The 21,596-nt window shown below is 40.9% G+C and overlaps 1 pseudogene across 1 annotated transcript; it reads right to left on the reverse strand.

Annotated features, from left to right (window-relative positions):
* Positions 1-13,359: 13,359 nt before the first annotated feature.
* LOC113875117 lies at positions 13,360-13,904 on the reverse strand (annotated as a pseudogene). Its single transcript, XR_003506170.1, has one exon. The product of XR_003506170.1 is annotated as a 40S ribosomal protein S14 pseudogene (transcript).
* Between the last annotated feature and the right edge of the window lie 7,692 nt (positions 13,905-21,596).

Consider the following 21,596-nt stretch of genomic DNA (forward strand, 5'->3'; position numbering starts at 1 on the left):
GAAACAGTGTCAGACTTTATTTTTCTGGGCTCCAAAATCACTACAGATGGTGACTGCAGCCATGAAATTAAAAGACGCTTACTCCTTGGAAGGAAAGTTATGTCCAACCTAGATAGCATATTCAAAAGCAGAGATATTACTTTGCCAACAAAGGTCCGTCTAGTCAAGGCTATGGTTTTTCCTGTGGTCGTGTGTGGATGTGAGAGTTGGACTGTGAAGAAGGCTGAGCACCGAAGAATTGATGCTTTTGAACTGTGGTGTTGGAGAAGACTCTTGAGAGTCCCTTGGACTGCAAGGAGATCCAACCAGTCCATTCTGAAGGAGATGAGCCCTGGGATTTCTTTGGATGGAATGATGCTAAAGCTGAAACTCCAGTACTTTGGCCACCTCATGTGAAGAGTTGACTCATTGGAAAAGACTGTGACACTGGCAGGCATTAGGGGCAGGAGGAGAAGGGGACAACAGAGGATGAGATGGCTGGATGGCATCACTGACTCAATGCACGTGAGTCTGAGTCAACTCCAGGAGTTGGTGATGGACAGGGAGGCCTGGCGTGCTGTGATTCATGGGGTCACAAAGAGTCGGACACGACTGAACGACTGAACTGAACTGAACTGAACATATATTTTTTTAATACAAACTGTATTTTTTTTTAATGGAAATGATGTTATCTTGTCATCCATTTGTTGGGGAGCACTTTTCCATAAGTCTCTGACAGGTCACAATGGATCATTGGCATTCAGTAAGAGTTGAAACCAACATTTTATGTATGTATGTGTGTGGATATTTATTTACTGAAACCAACATCTTAAATGAAGTAGAATAGAACAGAACAAAATAGAACAGAACAGAAAGAAGAAAATATTGAAGGTCATTTCATTTGACAAAGAAATTATAGATTTGTAAAATTTTATTTCTGTGGTACATATGTATGTGTGGGCATGGGTAGTGAGGCATGAAATATATTTCTCACCACAGTTGTCTGTGTATCTGTGGAGAGCTGGTTCCAGGAATCCACTCTGTGGATAACAAACACCATGGATGCTGGAGTCCCTATATAAAATAGCAGTGTTTGCACATGACCTGTGCACATTCTCCCTAAATCATCTTCAAGTTACTTATAACACCTGAAAGTGAAAGTGAAAATGTTAGCCACTAAGTCATGTCCAGCTCTTTGCGACCTCATGGACTGTAGTCCACCAGGTTCCTCTCTCCATAGAATTCTCCAGCCAAGAACACTGGAGAGGGTTTCCGTTCCCTTCTCCAGGGGATCTTCCTGACCCAGGGATCGAACCTGGGTCTCCCACAGTGCAAGCAGATTCTTTACCCTCTGAGCCACCAGGGAAGCCCTTCTAATACCTGATACAATGTAAATGGAATGGCAACCTCAAGTTTTGCTTTCTGGAACTTGCTGGGTTTTTTTTTTTTTTCTCAGATCTTTTTGATCTGCGGTTGGTTGAATCCACAGATTCGGAAGCTGCAGATATGAATATGGAGGGATGACTGTATGTATTTTTCACTGAGTTGTATGTAGTGAAAAATCAGATCACTGGGACTTCCCTAGCAGTCCAGTGTTGGGATTCTGTGCTTCCACTGCAGGGGTTCTGAGTTCCATCCTTGGTCAGGGTACTAGGATCCCACATGCTGCAATGCAGCAAAAAAAAAAAAAAAGAAGTAATAAATAGTAGCAATATAAATAATAGTAATAAATAGTCATAAAAGTACTAACTAAATAAACAAAATAATCTTGAACTCATTAGAAACAACTCACAAACAGTCAAATTACTAAGTTTTGGTGGACTCTGTTATACAGATACAGTAAAGTAGAATAGGTAATGATATTATGACTTTTATAATTTTCTTATATAGTAGCTATTTATCTACACGGCCACTAAAAGAAAAAAACTTTTTTTATGGGATAGTGAGAAAATACTTATAATTGTTAAACATGTCATATGTAAATATGTTTATTATGGGTAGTTCTGATGTAAAGGATGTGTAACACACCATTTACAATGAATAATAGAAATAGGATGTTATTTATTGTAAATTCCATAGAGCTAATTGATATCCAGATGATGTTTGGTTGATTTTTGTGATCTTGTGTCTCAGTAGATAGAACACGGTTGCAGTTCAATCAAGATTTGACCGATGGCAACGCCTCTCACTCTGTTCTTCCCATTAAGCTTGTTGTCACTGTGTCTGATATGTAATCCACTTGAAATGATTTTTCACTCTCACTAGATCTAGACTCATTAGCTTGAAACCTCTTTCAGCTTCAGCACTGCTCATTGCAATAGTGTTAACTATCTCTTTCACAGGGGATTAGAACATTGCTTGGTTTTAAATTCTTTGATAATGGTTATATTTACAACAAGCTCACAAAATGCTTGGCAATCAGCTCTTGCAAGGCAGTGTGATCTGGCTTTCAGCACATCACTCTTACCAACCTTTTCAGTTGCCTTTATTTTGAAATATGGGAAGGCTTAGGCGTAAAAATGGCTGTGAGTTTTATTACCTCCATTAATTTGTGAAGGAGCTTGCATAATCCTCTTTATATATAAATCATCCCTGTTTCCTGCCTGGTTTTGCATTGTCTGGATAAGAGAGAGTTAGATGCTGCACACTAATTATTCATTAATAAGTACAGATTAATTGGTGCTCAGAAAATGCTTTTTCTAATGGATTCATTGAAAGTATCACTGGGTGATTGGCGAACTCAGCAAATGACTTTGAACAAGCACTTCTCACAGTGAATGGTGATTACTGAAAAGCAAATCATGCAATAAATTCCATCACTGACATTGTGATTGGAAAAGTGGCTAACCTGAGAAGTTCCCACTTCAGATTTTAGAAATAGAAAACTGCAATTTCCTGAAGCCAAATTGTCCCAGGTCCAATCCCAGACATGTTACTTACTTATTTACTTGCTAGACTTCAGGCAAATTACTATCTATTTTAGTTTTCTTATCTGTGTAATGGGTATAGTAGGAATAGTTCCCAGGCATTTATAACAATGACATGAAGTAACCAATATATGTATAAGTGCCAGCTGTAACTGTCACTGTGTTACTGAACTTGTTTCATATTTTCTTTTGCAAACATCTGCCAGTTAACCCAGAGCACGAAATGCCTCATCCTGATCTTCACCCCTGAATTCTTTTCACAGTGTGTTGTAGGTTGATGACTGCAGTGGCTAATGACTTGATTCTTGTCCAACTGAATGATGGCCAACATTCTTTATTTTACAATCCCCTCTCTTTTGGTCTAATTTCAAAGAAGGCTTGGGAGGCATTTCAGGACCCATTTGTCCTGTGGTGCTAGAAATGCTCATTTCCAGGTCAGCTGAGGATTTTGTTGGCGGGCCACTCAATGTGCCATTATTACTGGACTCTGTGTGTGCTTAGCTGTGCTCAACTCTTTGTGACCCTATGGACTTTAGCTCACCAGATTTCTTCTGTCCATGGAATTTCCCAGGCAACAATATTGGAACAGGTTGGCATTTTTTCCTTCAGGGGGTCTTCCCAATCTAGGGTTTGAACCCATGTCTCCTGCATTGGCAGGCAGACTTTTAACCACTGAGCAATGCGGGAAGAGACATTACTGGACTAGGCCTCTGTTAACAGTAAGCAAATGCCTCCAGATCATCTATCTTACTGGTCTTTTATGATATTGGAAACTGTTGCCTCCTATTGCTTCTTCCCACTGTAATTGTACAACTGTAAATTATATTTACAGTTACAGTATTATAGTCATTGACCTCATACAACTATATTATTGGTCAATCATTCCATGTTGCAAAGTCATCCTTATTTTTATCGGAGGCTCAGTGAAACATTTAGTAATACTAGAAGCAATAATCTCATAAAATAGGCAGAATACCAGTAATATAGCTGGTTACATTAATAAGGTCATAAGTAAGTATAGGTGTGGCCCAGTATGTTCCCAGGTCACAGGACCAAGTCTGTTCCGCACCAATCTTTATCTTTAAGGGAAATGATATATTGGCATTGTTCATAAATTTCACCAAAGTACAAGGTGAGTGATGGGTCATTATGAACCTTTACAGGATTGAGAAAGGAATCTTATCCTCCAATCAGTTACATGGCTGATACCAGAAGGAGAAAAATTGACCTTTATTGTTGGGCAGGTATTTCTGCCATTAGGAAGGTCTGGTTTATGCAGAAGTCAGGTGCACACTGGAGGAGAGGGAGGAGGCCAAATTAGGCAAAGAAAACTTTTTGTTTAATTTCTTTGCCTTGCCTCTGATGAATTTTATTTTCATCAAAACGAAACAGTGAATTGCCTACATGACTGACTGATGAAAATTGGCACTCGGCTCAAAGATTATTCTTTTTTAAATGTTTTATTATTTTTATTGAAGTATAATTGAGTTACAACCCTGGTAATTGCTGTTGTACAACAAAGTGATTAGGTTATACATATATACACATTATTTTTTAAATATCCTTTTCCATAATGGTTCCTTATAGGATTGTTTTTAATTGGAGGATAATTGCTTTAAAATTTGTTAGTTTCTGTTGTACAACATGAGTCAGCTATAAGTGTACATTTATCACCACCCTCTAGAGCCTCCCTCTCCTCACCATCCCACCCCTCTAGGTCTCTGCAGAGCACCAAAGTCACCTCCTGTGCACACAGCAGCTTTCCACTAGCTATTTATTTTATGTCAAAGATTATTCTTTCACGTGTCTCTTGCAGTTTGTAATCTTTTGACTGAGATGCACACATGTGTATTTCAATGACCATAACATAGAACTATGTGGATCAAAGGCAGGATAAACAAGGTGTACGTTCCCTTGGGTATACATTTCATCTGCTATCCTACTGGGGTTTTATACCACCGACCACTGATTCTTATGATGTTTACATCATATACTCTTTAAAAACATGCTACATAAAATCAGCTGCAATGTAGTAGAAAGTTTCCAAGTGAAGATACCAGTGGCACAATTAGACTTGCCAATTTCAGGCAATTTCATTCAATATCAGAATTTTGTAACACATGACAGCATTTATGGCCCTTGATTGCCTGTCTTCTCATTTTAAAAGAGAGATAAAGCATCTTTCTCTCAGGATTCTCTTCACAATTTAATGAAATAATTCCATGTTTGTGTGTACACATACCTGTAAGCATTCAACACATTTTATTCACTTGTTGACATTATCCCCATTATTCTTAAAATTAAGGAAAGTAGGGTGCCAGCTGCTGCTTGGCAACTGCTACTCAGATTGATCACCTTTGAAACACTTTTAAAAACAAGTTGGATAAAAAGGAACAAGATTGAGTCATTTTTGAGATGTGGATGGACCTAGAGTCTGTCATACAGAGTGAGGTAAGTCAGAAAGAGAAAAGCAAATATCGTATATTAATGGATACATGTGGAATCTAGAAAAGTGGTACAGACAAACTTAATTGCAGGGCAGGAATAGAGATACGGATGAAGAGAACGGACGAGTGGACACGGGAGGGAGAGGAGGTGGGGTGAACTGGGAGATTAGGACTGACACATTTACACTACCATGTGGAAAACAGATAGCTAGTGGGAAGATGCTGTATAGCACAGGGAGCTCAGCTCAAGGCTCTGTGGTGACCTAATAGGTGGGAGGGGTGGGAGGAGAAGGTGAGGGTGGGAAGGCGTTCCAAGAGGGAGGAGATTTATGAATACATATGGCTGATTCCTTCTCTGGAGAAGGAAATGGCAACCCACTCCAGTGTTCTTGCCTGGAGAATCCCAGGGACGGGGGAGCCTGGTGGGCTGCCGTCTATGGGGTCACACAGAGTCGGACACGACTGAAGTGACTTAGCAGCTTAGCATGGCTGATTCACTTCTTTGTACAGCAGAAACTGACATGACATTGTAAAGCAATTATCCTCCATTAGAAAAAAACACACTGGTTTTAATATATATCTATTTTTTTTAATGAAGCAATCAGCCATAGCGTTTAACTTTGGTCAGGTTTACAGTATGTTTTTAAATCTTGAAACTGTGCATTTTTAGTAGCATATTTATGAAAAAGCTGTGGGTTTTTTTTTTTCTCTTTTACCACAGTAATTCTTTTGAAAACTCAAGCAGTAGGTGAGGCTCCCATTGTGCCTCAGTTCTGCTGAGGGAGATAAATGAGATCAGGAGGATATTGAGAATGGATGTTCTTTAAAGTGCCTTCAGCCAGTGCCATTCATGGCTAAATAAGGAAAGAAAAATCAGTGTGATCATGCCTAAACCCTCCTACTCTGCCTTTCTGCTTCCCCACACTTCTGTACATGTGTGCGTATGTATATGCATATATGTATGTATTTGCATACACACTTGTGTACATATCTATGTATACACACAAACATGGATATTGCCACTTGAAGTGTAGAGAATAATCAAGGTCAGCAGAAACACAATGGAAATAGATAGCTATAAAATGGTATTTTTTTTTTACATGTTCAAAGGCTGAAAATGTAGTCATGAGTTTAAATGAAAAAAGGACACCTCAGTTTTGGAGACTTTACAAGAAGCACATAGCACATGTAAATCAGAGTATATGTGAATACAGCATCAAAGAGAATGCTGGACTCAAGAAGGAGGGGATATATGTATATTATGGCTTATGGCTGATTCACATCATATGGGAGAAACCAACACAATACTGTAAAGCAATTATCCTCCAGTTAGAAAAAATTTTTAAAAGAGAATGCTGGAAAGTAGCAGAAGGACCATTGGACAGGGTGGTGTTGTAGGCTGGTGGGAGAAAGAGCTCTTGAATTGGCTGTGTTAAATCATATTTAAACTGAGATGACTGATTTTCCAATCAGTCTGTCCAAGCCCTGGTAGCAATATGGCGGCCTTTGCAGAGCTTGGGACACAAGCCAATGGGATTTGCATGAGTATTTTAGCAAAATAAATGTAGATAACCATAATGGTTGACTGATGTGAGTCTTTTTTGGCAAATCCTACTACAAATGGACTATTTTCCTTTTTTGATCTCTTAGGGAGAGATCTGGAGATTCAGTCCCTGAGATAATATATTTTCACTCTTAGCTAAAGTGACTTGTGTGTTCTTTTTGCCTCATGACCCACTTCTTCAACCTCTATGAAAATTCACATAGAGTTTCCATGTTCTGGAAAGTTGTTTTTGTTATTTAGTCACTAAGTTGTATCCAACTCTTTTGTGACCCCAGTCAAGAATACCAGCTGCTGCTAACTCGCTTCAGTCGTGTCTGATTCTGTGCGACCCCATAGATGGCAACCCATCAGGCTCCCCAGCCCCTGGGATTCTCCAGGCAAGAACACTGGAGTGGGTTGCCATTTCCTTCTCCAATGCATGAAAGTGAAAAGTGAAAGGGAAGTTGCTCGTTGTGTCTGACTCTTAGCGACCCCATGGACTGCAGCCTACCAGGCTCCTCCATCCATGGGATTTTCCAGGCAAGAGTGCTGTAGTGGTGTTGGAGATATGTCTCCGGGACTTGGAATTGGCGAACCTGAAAGAACAACACTTGGACAGTCTCTGCAAGGACTGACAAGTTTATTTCTGCAGTCAAGCCTTTTTATAGGAGCAAGGAACAAAGAGTTTAGAGCATACAGCCAGCAGAACACATACAAGACTAGGATATAATCAGTAAAAGGTACTTCAAGGAACAGTGCATTCTTAGTGACCCATGTATTTATCCATGACCGATTTTCTCAGGCAATGTCTTTAATGTTTAATTGTTAAATCTAGGCGCCGAGCATAGCCAAAGGCAGGAAATGTTCTTCAGCAATCAGTACAAAAATGCCTGGGTACTTCTGGCCCTTCACCATTTTCCCACGGACTTTCTCCTTCAAGGCTGTTTAGCACTGGGCCTCCCAACAAGTGGGGTGCCATTGCCTTCTCCAAGGAATACCAGAGTGGGTTGTAAAACAGAGAAATCTGAGCCTTTGGGAATTCACCACTTGTAAGTGGTGGCAGAATGGTATAATGTGTGTGTGTGTTAATTGTTCAGACATGTCCCACTCTTTGTGACCCCGTGGATTGAAGTACAACTGGCTCCTCTGTCCATGGGATTCTCCAGGCAAGAATACTGGAGTGGGTAGCCTTTCCCTTCTCCAGGGGATCTTCCCAAGCCAGGGATCGAACCTGTGTCTCCTGCATTGCAGGCAGATTCTTTACCATCTGAGCCACTAGGAAAGCCTAGTATGATGTTAGTCATGCATTTTACCTCTGAAGCTACTTGTAAAACTTCTCTGTCCTCCTTGGCACAGCTCAGGTGTAACAGGAAGCAGCCACCAGCAGAGACACTGAATTTCAAGTACATTTTATGTGGAATATCAAATACTGCTGAATCAGGGAGGGCTAAATCCATTGCATCTGAATTACTCTCTTAGGATAGTTCAAGAGTACCCTGAGGTACCAGAAATAATATTGGGCTGCAAGTTAGGGGACCAGCTGAGTGAGTTTCTAGTCTGGTCAGTTCAGCTTGCTGGACCTCAGTTTCCCTGTATATGATGTGAGAGGTCTCCTATTTAGTACTGAAACTATATTACTAAGTTTTAAAATTGAAAAAGGCAAGTCCAGGTGTGATACAGACTTCACACAAAGTTATAGTCAGAGCAGGGGGGCAAAAACATCATTGGATTTGCTTTCTTTTGTGTGATGGCATCAAGCTTAGAAAGTTCTTTCAAATTAGTAGCAATGATGTCTTCAGAGAATTCCCAGCTTCATCTTTATAGCCTCTGATCCAAAAAAGGGGGAGAAAAGGATATTTTAAAAAGTCATCTTTATCAGTCCCAAATATACACTGTTGAAGCTATAAATAAAATAGGTAAGTAACAAGAATCTACTGTATAGCACAGGGAACTCAACTCAGTCCTCTGCATGCATGCTAAGTCGATTCAGTCATATCTAACTCGTTGGAACCCTTTGGACTATAACCTGCCAGGCTTCTTTGTTCATGGGATTCTCCAGGCCAGAACACTGGAGTGGGCTGCCATGCCCTCCTCCAGGGGATCTTCCAGACCCAGGGATCCAAGCTGCGTCTCTCATATCTCCTGCATTGGCAGGTGATTTCTTTACCACTAGCACCACCTGGGAAGTCCCACTCAATGCTCTGCAGTGACCTAAATGGGAAGGAAAGCCAAAAAAGAGGGGATATATATATGCATATATATATATGCATATAGCTGATTCACTTTGCTGTACAGCAAACTAATACAACATTGTTAAGCAACTATACTCCAATAAAATTAATTTTAAAAAGAAACAAAATAAAAATTTTCAAATCATCTTAAGTTCAAAAAGTCCTATGCAATTGGTTACAGATCACCATAACTGATATCTTTAGAGCTTATGATCCAACAAGAAAGCTACAATAATCCTTAAGAGAAATGATAAATATAGTACTATAGGAATCAAAAGACCCCATACTGTTAAGATGACAGTTCTCCTCAAATCGTTCTATACATTCAGTGAGATGCAGTCACAGTCCTGGAAGGCTTTTGCAGGCTGAGTGTGACGGCAGGATTCAAGACACCCCTATGATTGTGGCCTCCAGGTATTCATGCCACCGTGTGTCTTCTCCTCTTGAGTGTGGACTAGAGTCTGTGATAGAGAAATATCATATTGCTTATATGTGTGTGTGTGTGCACGTGTGCTCAGTTGTGCCCAACTCTTTTTCAAACCCATGGACTATAGCCCGCCAGGCTCCTCTGTCCATGGGATTCTCCAGGCAGGAATACTGGAGTGAGTTGCAATTTCCTTCTCCAGGGGATCTCCCAGAGCCAGGGAATATTCCAGAGCCAGGAATTGTACCCACATCTGTCCCTCTCCTGCACTGGAAGGAGGATTCTTTACCACTGCACCCCCTGGGAAGCCCATATTGCTTATAAGTAAAACCTAAAAAGAAATGATACAATGAACTTATTTACAAAGCAGAAAAAGACTCGTAGACTTAGAGAATGAATGTATAGTTACCCTGGGGAAGGGCAGGGAGAAGGGATAGTTACGGAGTTTGGGATCTCCATGTACCCACCGCTATGTTTAAAATGGATGTGAAGTCCCACAGTTACCAGATAAAATCATTTCTCCAAGAGACGTGGAGTTGAACATGAAATCTCTCAAATTCAACCTGATCCAACTCTATTTTGGTTTTTAACAAGGCTTGGATTAACACTGAAGGGGCACAGCCGATGAGAAAGAGGCCCTTCGAGAAAGGACTGCCTGCAGAGATCAGTTTAGAACCTCCAGATTCAGGTGTCTGGTTTGGGATTTACGCTCCCAGGGAACAGTTTCGGACGAGTGGTCTGGAGGTTGTGAGCATAGTGGGGTGGGCCCGGGGGCTGTGGGTTCTCAGTGGTTACCTCGTACCTGAAGGTCATAGGGACCGGCTCTTGCTATTTATACGCTTCCTGCATGTCTGAGCCCAGAGGCGCGGAAGAATGAACTTCTATAACTGATCATAAGGCACAGAGCCCAAAGCCTCCCCGCATATTAAAGGCATTATCGGTTGAAGGCAGATGGATGTCTTTCCACCCTCTCCGAAAGTCTCAGCTTTGTGGGGAATTTAAACCTCAGTTTTGAAGTACAAATTTAATAATCCCAGTGATGGGAAAAGTAAGTTTAAGTACCCAAGTTTCTCCTGGGTTAGATGAAGGGAAATCTTCCTTGCCTATAGGTGGACATAGTTCTTATTAACCGAATAAGATTTGCAAGTGCAACTGAGGTCCACACTCAGATGAGGCCCGTATGCAACTGAAGTCCACATGCAAATGAGGTCCAAAAGTCTGACGCCGCCCCGTAAGAGGCCACTGATCTTCAGCTTGTCCGCCATTTAACCTTTTAACTCCTCTCCTGTAATCCTACATAGAACCATGGGCATGTATTTTAGCATTACAAAGAAAATAAAGTATGACTCAGAAATCTATTGATTTTTTTCCTCTATGGACAGAAATAAAATAATGTACTGTTTTTGTTTTTGGTTTTTTTTTAGTTCAAGGAACTATTGTTCTGTGCCAGTTCTCATTGAATGTTCAAAGAAGAAAAATGATTCTGTGAATCTCAGTGGAAGACTGAGTCCAGTTGAAGGTCAAGGTCTCTTTTCAGGGGCCAAAACCCATCAACAAATACTCACAAAAAGAAGAGGTCAGTGAAATTTTTTTTTTTTAACTTGAAATAAACTACGTGTTTTTGATGTGGAATAGAATGTGTTGTTGCTACGTTATTATTAATCTTGTTTCATTTTACTTTTTAAATAAATCACACATTTGGCTTTATAGTCCATGAGGGTAGGTACCAAAACAATTTGATAAGCCAAAGTCTAATGCACATTACCTTGAAGAATGCTGGGGATGTAGCTGGTTACCAGACTCACTTAATGCCACGCTGTGGTTGCATGGCGCCTCTTAGCTTGTGTTCTAAGGCAGCAGTGCCCAACCTTTTTGGCACTAGGGATAAGTTTTACAGAAGATAATTTTTCCATGGAAGACAGTGGGATAGGGGATGAGGGAGAGCATGGGGGGATGGTTTCAGAATGATTCAAATGCATTACATTTATTGTGCACTTTATTTCTATTATTATTACATCAGCTCCATCTCAGATCACCAGGCCTTAGACCCCAGAGGTTGGGGGCCCCTGTTCTAGGATCCAAGAGTCGTGGATACCTGAATGTCTTGACATTCTTAAACCCACAGTGGGATGATCGTGAATTTGAAGATGTCCAAGATTTAGAAAATACAGGAATTAACGGAAGTGTGTTGCTCCTCTGCCCAAGTCTTGGATATATCTCCTTCAGTTCCTGGGTTTCCTCTCCATTAGTTAGATCAGATCAATGCCAGCACAGATCAGCCAGCACAGATGAGTGTGGCTTCCTGTTTGGTGGTACTAGGCAAGGCACAAAATTACATTAACTCACTTAGAGAAAAATTATTTCCATTTCAATTCTCTTTAGGTTTTGGTCCCATTAGGAGGAGAGACTATTGGATACTGGCAGGGTGTTATGCTTTTTAATCTCCCTATTTGGCAGAGACCCAACTTCAGGCTTGGAATCTTTTCTATGTGAAAATCCCACAAGTACTTTATATTATTAATTGTTTTGTATTTTACTATTATCTTCTGTATCCATCAGAATTCCATCAGAGAAACATAACTAAAATGAGTATTATAGAAAAAGAATTTATTATAGGAATAAGAGGTGATACCATTGTTTCCATTAGGCTGTCCTAGTCCCCAAGGAGACTTTTTTTTTATTTTTTGCTGTGCTGAATCTTTGTTGTGGCATTTAGGCTGTTAGTTGCAGCATGTGGGATCTAGTTCCCTGAACAAGAATGGAACCTGGGCCTCCTGCACTGGGAGTACGCAGTCTTAACCCCTGGACTCCCATCAGGGAAGTCCCCCTCCAAAAGACATTTTTGTCTGTAGTACCGACATTTAATATCTCATGGGTAGAGGCCTGGGATGCTACTGAACATCTTACCTTGTCTAGGACAGACAGATCACCACAACAAAGATTATCTGGTCCCAAATGTCAATAGTACCAATGTCAGATGAACCATGCCTAACTCAGACTAGGGGGAAATCAGTTTTCATTTATTGTGTGCTATAAAGTTCTTTTTGCAAACAAATAAAAATCAAATTAAAAAAATGAGTACATTCAAAGGCCAAGACTAAGAAAAGGAAGATGTGGTATTCAAACAGTGGCAAAAATTGGAAAATCATGCATAATTAACATGCTTGTGAAACATTAAAAGTAATTCTAATATTTCTCCCCATTTTGCTTTAACATTGTCTTTCTGAGGCTGACAGGCCAACATTGCCTGAGCAATATCCATTCATCCTGTGTGTCATAGTAACAGTGCTCTGATAAGTCCAAGTAGCTATAAGCAAAGGTTAGAGAAGACTAGTTTTCACGATCTGACTATTTTTGGACAGTGAGATTTAAGTGGAAACTATTGAGTAGAATTTCCATGAAAACTCCTTAAAAGAATGCTGACTCAGTTTGCCATTTAGCCTTTTATAGTCTTCCCACTTCCTGGAATGCTGATGCAATGACTGGTGCCTGTAATCACCATGAGACAACTTTGAGGATGAAATCAAATGACAAAGATGGCAAAGTGGAAAGATAGAATGAGCCTAAAAGATAACCGCAATGAGAATTCCCCTGCACTAGCCCTGGACTACCCACTATGGAATTTTCTGTTAGAAAAGAGGAAGAAAAAAAGTCTGTCTTGTTTAAGCCTAGGTTTATTTATGCATAAACTGTTTACCATTATTGAATCTCCACCTTTTAGCTTCACCTTCAAACTCCATTTCCAGTAAATAATATTAACTTTAGTTTTCCCTTTTTCTCTCACAGTTTAGTGAGAACTATTTATTTATTTTTTACATCAAAGCAATTTATTAACAGAAAGCAATAATTTGAGGAGTCCTGTTCACAGACGGCGACCACGGCGACCCCCTTTCCTGCGAGTGCTGTCGGAGAGGATTGGGGTGACATCCTCAATCCGCCCAATCTTCATCCCTGAGCAGTCGAGGGCTCTGAGCGCTGACTGGGCCCCTGGTCCAGGAGTCTTGGTCCTATTTCCTCCTCTGGCCTGGAGTTTGCTGTGGAGGGCAGTCATGCCTAGCTCCTTGCCTCTCTGGTCTACATCCTGGGCAGCCAATATGGCAGCGTATGGACAGGACTCATCTCGGTCAGCCTTCACCTTCATCCCACCAGTTACACGGCAGATGGTTTCCTTGCCAGAGAGATCAGTGACGTGCACAAAAGTGTCGTTGAAGGCTGCAAAGATGTGGCACACACCAAATACATTTTCTCCTTCAGCCACCTGAGGGCCAAGGCTGATGACCCGTTCTTCCTTTTTTTCTTTTCCCTTGCGAGGTGCCATTTCTGCGCGTCTTCTCCAGACTCTACCACCGGAAAGAGAGGCAGAAGAACTATTTATTGCAGAAAAACCCTGACTACTTCCTATTGCTCTTCCAATTGCTAAACAAAAGGGACTTGTCACCTTAAAAAAAAAAGGTAGAACTTACTCATTGTCTGTCTCTAAACTTTATGACAATCTGAACCTCAAATCTGTATCTGTTCTTGTAACAAAGCTGGTTCCTATGGTTCCTTCCCCAGGGGCAGACCGTTTCCCCATATCCTCTGCTTTAGCTCCTCACTGAAGTACCTAGAAAATAGTATCTGATACATATTTCCTGAGTATTTCTACAGATGCTAGAACTCTCATCCAAAGGAAGATGTTAACTACTTGAGGACCGTAGCCCCTAGACCTACTGGAGCCTAAGGTTTAATAATATTAACCCATGTGACATCATCTCCTTACCTCACCATCAATTTATCAGAGAATGGTGCACTAACTGATCACATACCTTGTGAACCCTCTTCTTCACCTGGCCGTTAAAAATGCTTTGCTGAAACCCACCGGAGAGTTCAGCCTTTTTGAGAACTAGCTGCCCTGGACTCTGCTTGGCACCTGTAATAAATGCCGCACTTTCCTTCACCACAACCCCATGTCAGTAGATCAGCTTCATTGTATGTGGGCAAGTGGACTCAAGTTTGGTTCAGCAACACTGTTATTTAATGGGGAAAAGAATCGGTGGCTTTGCGTACCACTAAGCATCGAAATCAGTGGTTCTCAGCTAGGGGCTGACAAGCTGGTCTCCTTGGGAAAAGCTGGTAACTCAAAGACATTTTTGGTTGTGACCATGCAGGGCTTGGAGTAGAGGGTGGAATCCAGGGATTCTGACAGCATCCTACAATGTAGAGGACAGCCCCCAAGAAAACCATCTGGTCCAGCATCAAGCATTTATGTTGGGGAACCCTTATTAAAACAAATAGTTGAGTTAAAGAGATTTTCACTTGAGGGAGGCATGATCGTGTGAGAATAAGGAAGCCACTCTTTTTCTAAGAGATGAAAACTATTTTTAAAACATGTTCTTGTTAGTGGTTGTTGCTGCTCCAAGTCCCAGCATTGCTGTCTTGGAGATAGCAAGAGACAAATTCCAAAGACCAAGTCTCTGTTCATTTCCAGAGAGAAACACGGAGTATTCCTCTCAGCAGATAGTTTAAATTCTCAGCACCTTCTTGGCAGCAAGAATTAACAGTGGGTGAATGACTTGTACAAGGACTTGTAATCAAAAGCTCCGAATTACTGGGTAGACAGTGTTGAGATTGGATTTTAAAGATTAGTCTGGGTAATAAGGAGGGTTCAATAATTGACACCTTTCACTAATGGCTCTAAATTGCAAATCAATGTTCTTTGTTCTCTGCTTCCATAAATGTATGTATGAAGGAGAAAAAAAAAAATCCATACATGGTCCTTGAAAAATTCTGCAGAAACCTAACTCAACTCTTAAGAAACCAAACCTTGGCATCACGAATACCAGATAATTTCAGAAAATGTATATATGCCTGCCCAAATATTAATAGTTTTTCAACAATAGTTGGTGAAACAATGCCAGTTCCCCAAAGTGAAAGGCAACTATCAATTTTAGTTCCCTAAATCTTCTATTAGAGTGAAAAAATGAAAGAACGATTCTGAGTCTTTTCACTATAACGGTTTAATATGACACTCATGAATTTTTAAGAACCTTTTACTTTATTGAAATATAGCTGATTAACAATGTTGTGAGAGTTTCAAGTGATCCATGAAAGAACTCAGCCATACATATACATGTATCTATTCTATCCCCAACTCCCCGCCTATCCAGCTACCACATAATGTTGAACAGAGTTCGCTGTGCTATAGAGTAGGTCCTTACTGGTTATTTAAATACAGCAGTGTGCATATGTCCATCCCAAACCAACCATCCCTTTCCCCCACCCTTCCTCCAACATTCACGGATATTTTGACCATATTCTCAAAGAGACCTACTGTAGGGGGACAGACCCACCATGGTGAATATCCATGAACTTACCCACAGAGGCCATATAAGGAAAAGCTTGACCACAACTACCCTGAGTTTAGAAGGACTCCCAGTGATTCCCCCAGGGCATGAGCAGGTGGGAGGCCCGTAGGATCTGGTCTGAGACCACCCTTCGTGGCATTTTGTTCTACCTCCCTCAAAATGGAGCAGTCTACAGCCAAGTCCTCAGGAACAGGGTGGCAGTCACTGGGTCCTTTTAGGCATAGGACAAGGCCTGTCGGGAGCTACCTCCTGTGTCTATTGGTCCTTTCTCCATCTATGAGAGTGATACACCATCTGAACCTAAACACAGGTTGTTGTCTTTTAAAAGATATTTCTTTATTTGGCTGCACCAGGTCTTAGTTGTAGCACACGGGATCTTTAGCTGCAGCTTCTGGGATCTAGTTCCCTGGCCAGGGATTGAACACTGGCCCCTTTCCATTGGGAGCACAGTCTTAGCCACGGGACCACCAGGGAAGTCCCTGTTGTGTCTATCACTGCACCCTGTCTGGCCTTCACTTTGACTTTGCCTTGCATGGTGCGCTGACATCCCAGGCCCACAGTGAGGAAGAGCCCATCTAGGACAATGGGGATTTAGTTATCCGACCAAGCAAGGAAAGAGATTAAGATGCTGACCTGAAATAGCTCCTTCTCGTAGTAAATCAAACACCAGTAGTTCCCAGGGAAGGCAATGCAGGGAAATGGGATTATTATCTGTAAGTTGGGAACAGTGGACACCATGTTGAACTAAAGATATATGCTCCTTCTGAAAGGGGGCTGTGCGAAGCTCCAGGTAATTGTTGCCGTGGAGGAATGTGAGCCTGAAATTACTGCATTTTCTGATCATTCTGCCTGCATGTTAAGTTGCTTCAGTCGACTTAAGTTTGGAAAAGTTTGGAACTCTTTGCAGCCCTATGAACTGTAGCCCACCAGACTCCTCTGTCCATGGGATTCTCCATGCAAGAATACTGGAGTGGGTTGCCATGCCCTCCTCCAGGGGATCTTCCCAACCCAGGGATCAAACCAGCATCTCTTATGTCTCCTGCACTGGCAGGCCGTTCTTTACCACTAGCACCACCTCTACCCACATATAATGCACACCTGACTCTATATGGCCAACCATTTTATACAAGAATATTCTTTCTGATCTGATTTTGCCTGCAGAACTAAGTTCAATTGCTAGGTCTATTCTGTTGTTGTTGTTCAGTCACTCAGTCATGTCCAACTCTTTGCGATCCCATGCAGCACGCCAGATTTCCCTGTCCATCACCATCTCCTGGAGTTTGCTCAAAATCATGCCCACTGAGTCAGTGATGTGACCCAATCATCTCATTCTCATTCTGTTGGACTAGGTATAACTTTCCTGTATATGTGAAAGAAGGCTGGCTTTTATAAGTTTAGGTGATTATAAATATAAAAACATTGAAATAACAGAAGTTTGAATTAAGACTGCTGTAGGCAAGATGGAGAAGGCGATGGCACCCCACTCCAGTACTCTTGCCTGGAAAATACCATGGATGGAGGAGCCTGATGGGCTTCAGTCCATGGAGTCGTGAAGAGTCAGACATGACTGGGTGACTTCCCTTTCACTTTTCACTTTCATGCATTGGAGAGGGAGATGGCAACCCACTCCAGTGTTCTTGCCTGGAGAATCCCAGGGACTGGGGAGCCTGATGGGCTGCCGTCTATGGGGTTGCACAGAGTCAGACATGACTGAAGTGACTTAGCAAGCAAGATGGAAATTGGTTTCTTCACATAATAGAGTAAAAGGAATGAAATAATGCCTTTTGTAGCAACTTGGATGGACCTACAGATTGACATACTGAGTAAAGTAAATCAGAAGGAAAAAGAGAAATAGTGTATGACATTCCTTATATACAGAATCTAAAAAGAAATGAAGCAAAGGAACTTAGTTACAAAACAGAAACAGACTCATAGACTTAGAGAATGAACTTATGGTTAACCGGGGGGTGGGGTGGGGAAGGAAAGAGGGAAGGGACAGTTAGGGAGTTCGGGATCGACATGGACACAAGGACCTACTGTGTCCTTAGCACAGAGAACTCTGCTTATTGTTATGTGGCAGCCTAGATGGAGGGGAATCTGGGGAAGAATGGATACATGTATATATATGGCTCAGTCCCTTTGCTGTTTACCTGCAACTCTTACAACACTGTTAATTGACTATACTCCAGTATAAAATAAAAAGTTTAAAAAAGGGGGAAAAAGAAGGAAACTGATCTTTTCACATAATAGTGAGTCCAGTGTACAATAGTCAAAGGTCTCAGAGTCCAGTTGGTTCATGGACTAAAGGCTTTAGCCAAGGCAATTAAGCAAGAAAATAAAAACGTCATGTGTCTGGTTAAAAAAGAAATAGTGTCATTCAAGCATACACAGTCAGAGGTAAAGAACCTTAGAACCATCTCCTTCTTACTCTGCACTGGGAAAAGGCAATGGATGAGCCCAGGACACAGAGCTTGAAAAGAGAAGGCATATCAGGAGAGAGCAAAGATTGTGCAGATGGAATTATATATTTAAAACCTTCTCAGGACTTCTTTGGTGGTCCAGTGGTTAAGAATCCACTTTACAATGCAAAGGATGTGGGCTCCATCCATGGTTGAAGAACTAAAATCCCATGTGCCATGGGGCAATTAAGTCTGCATGCCACAACTAGAGAAAACCTACACACTACAACTAAGACCAGTGCAGACAAATAAATAAATGATAAAACCTTCTCATAAAGGAAAGCCCAGGCCCAGACACAGAGCTTCACTGGTGAATTCCAGATATTTCAGAAGGATGAATACTAACTCTTCACACAATCTTTCCCAAAATTTAAAGAGGAGGCAACATTTCTCTGTTTATTCTTGAGGCCCAGTATTACCCGATACCACAGTCCTGCAAACACTACACCAGGAAAGAAAACTACATACCAACATCTCATGAGTATAGATGCAAAAATCCTCAACAAAGTACTAGTGAGCTAATCCAGTGACATATGGAAAATAAGCCAACTGGGATTTATCTCAGCCATAGGAAGTCATTTTAACATCTGGAAACTAATTAACGTAGTACACTCTACCAACAGCATAAAGGTCAATGACCACATGATTATCTCAATAGACTCAGAAAGTACTTTGTGAAATTTAATACTCTATCATGATAAAAAGCTTAACAAAATAAGAATGTAAGAGCGTTTCCTCAAAATTGAAAATATCATCTACAAACATTCCACAGTTAACATCAAACTCAACAGTACTGAATCTTTCTTCTTAATCATGAAAGACACAGATGTTTCCTCCTACAACTCCCTTTCAACACTGTTCTGGAGGTTTTAGCCAAGGCAATTAGGCAAGAAAATAAAAATGTAAGGTATCCAGATTTAAAAGGAAGGCGTTAAACTGTGCTATTTGCAGATGGCATGATTTTCTATTTAGAAACTGCTTAGAAACTCATTTTAAAAAACCTTTTAGAACTAATGAAAGAGTTCAGTAATGCAGCAGGCTTGCAGGAGATAAGATGAATATATAAAAAATTGGTTGTATTCGTATACACTAGGAATGAATAATACAAATTAAATCAAGCAAACAATTCAATCTGCACAAGCTTCATAAGAAAAAAAAATACTTAAGAAAAATGTAACAAAAGAAGTAGAAAACTTGTACTCTGAAAGCTATAAAACAGTGTTGAGAGAAATTAATTTTCTAGCTTGGGCATACAGTCAAGAAAATAAATCACAAGACATCAAAATTGGAAGGGAAAAAATAAAACTATACCTAATGTAGGTGTTGTAATATTATACACAGAAAATCCTAGGAAATTCACATTAAAGCTATTAGAAATAGTAAATTAATTCAGTAAGTTTCCAAATTAGCTGTGTTTCTAGACAGTAGCTATGGGGTAGCACAGAGTCGGACACAACTGAAGTGACTTGGCAGCAGCAGCAGCAGCAGCAATGAGTAAACTGAGAATAAAATTACCAAATAAAAAAAACTAAAATGGCAGTAAAAAATGAAGTACAAATACATTTTAATAAGAGGTACAAACTGAAACACAAAACTAAGAATGGTTGAAAGAAATGAAGGATGATTTAAATGAATAGAAAGATATCCCATATTTCTGGATCAAAAGACTTATACTATTAAGATGATGGCAATGGCACCCCACTCCAGTACTTTTGCCTGGAAAATCCCATGGACGGAGGAGCCTGGTAGGCTGCAGTCCATGGGGTCGCTAAGAGTTGGACACGACTGAGCGACTTCACTTTCACTTTTCACTTTCATGCATTGGAGAAGGAAATGGCAACCCACTCCAGCATTCTTGCCTGGAGAATCCCAGGGACGGGGGAGCCTGGTGGCTACCGTCTATGGGGTCGCACAGAGTCGGACACGACTGAAGTGACTTAGCATAGCATAGTATATTAAGATGATAATACTCCCAATTCGATCTAAACTTAAACAGAATCCTTGTAAAAATTAAGCGGACTTCTTGGTGGAAAATGACAAACTGGTTCTAAGATTCAGATGGAAACACAAGGAACCCAGAATAGCCAATCTCGAAAACAAGAAAACAAACTTGGAGGGAGGATTAACATCTCTCAATTTCAAGACTTAATACAAAACAGCAGAATAAAAGCAAGGGATCAGCTTACAGAAAAATGGAATAGACCAATAATAGCACATATTGATGAGCAATTGGTAAAATTTCAACGCCGGTTCACCACTGACAGCTGCTTCGGAAAACAGCTTGGCAATTCTGCAAAATAGTAAGTATCGTGTTATAACTAGCGTTTTGCCGTAGGTTTTCACTTTTGTCTCAGGTTCAAAGGATTTGTTAGCAATTAAGCCACTTGCTCTATACAAATAATGATACCCATATTTGTTAGAGAATTATCTAGCTTATTTTCAATATACTAACATTAAAAGAAAGGAGAAATAGAAACAGCAGAGAACACGTCACCAAACTAGGTTTTGATCAACATCTAGACTCAAATAGCGCTGGGAAGTCCCATGTCCGAGCACATCTGGAGTCCCAGCTGGGAAAAGGTCCCAGGCAGGGCATCCGATCTGTAGGTGAGACTTCAAAGATTGCAGTTCGGGTTCTGCTTGTAATCCCAGGACTCAAACTGATATCATCATCAACCTATGAGCAAATTGCAGCCCTGGTTTCACATTAATGCTGCTTGTTTTGTTGTGTAAAACTTGGACTGTTGTTAAGCCTAGGACTTGGTTGGCCAGTGCCCCTTCAGGGACTCAACAATTTCAAGATTTGTCCCTTAACTTATCTATGGGGCCACAAATCTTGCCCTCACAGCAGGTGCTCGATATCCTCACAGTCAGGGCAGTGTCCAGGCAGGTTACAAGCAAGGTCAGAGGCCTGCTCAGCTTTGCCACTGAAGCCTAATTAAGACTATTTAATTTCCCTAACACATAGCATGTGCCCGGAAGAGAAATGAAGACGTGCATCCACACGAAGACTTGGGCATTAATGCTTATAACAGTAGTATTCAGCTCAGTTCAGTCACTCAGTAGTGTCCCACTCTTTGCAACCCCATGGATGGCAGCACGCCAGGTTTCCCTGTCCATCATCAACACCAATAGTGTTATTAATATTAGCCAAAAAACGGAAACAACTCTAATATCCACCAGTGATGAGTAGATAACTAAAATACAATGGGAATAATATTCAGCCACCAAAAGGAATGAAG

Source organism: Bos indicus x Bos taurus, chromosome 17, assembly GCF_003369695.1.
Source record: "Bos indicus x Bos taurus breed Angus x Brahman F1 hybrid chromosome 17, Bos_hybrid_MaternalHap_v2.0, whole genome shotgun sequence".
Classification (NCBI taxonomy): domain Eukaryota; kingdom Metazoa; phylum Chordata; class Mammalia; order Artiodactyla; family Bovidae; genus Bos; species Bos indicus x Bos taurus.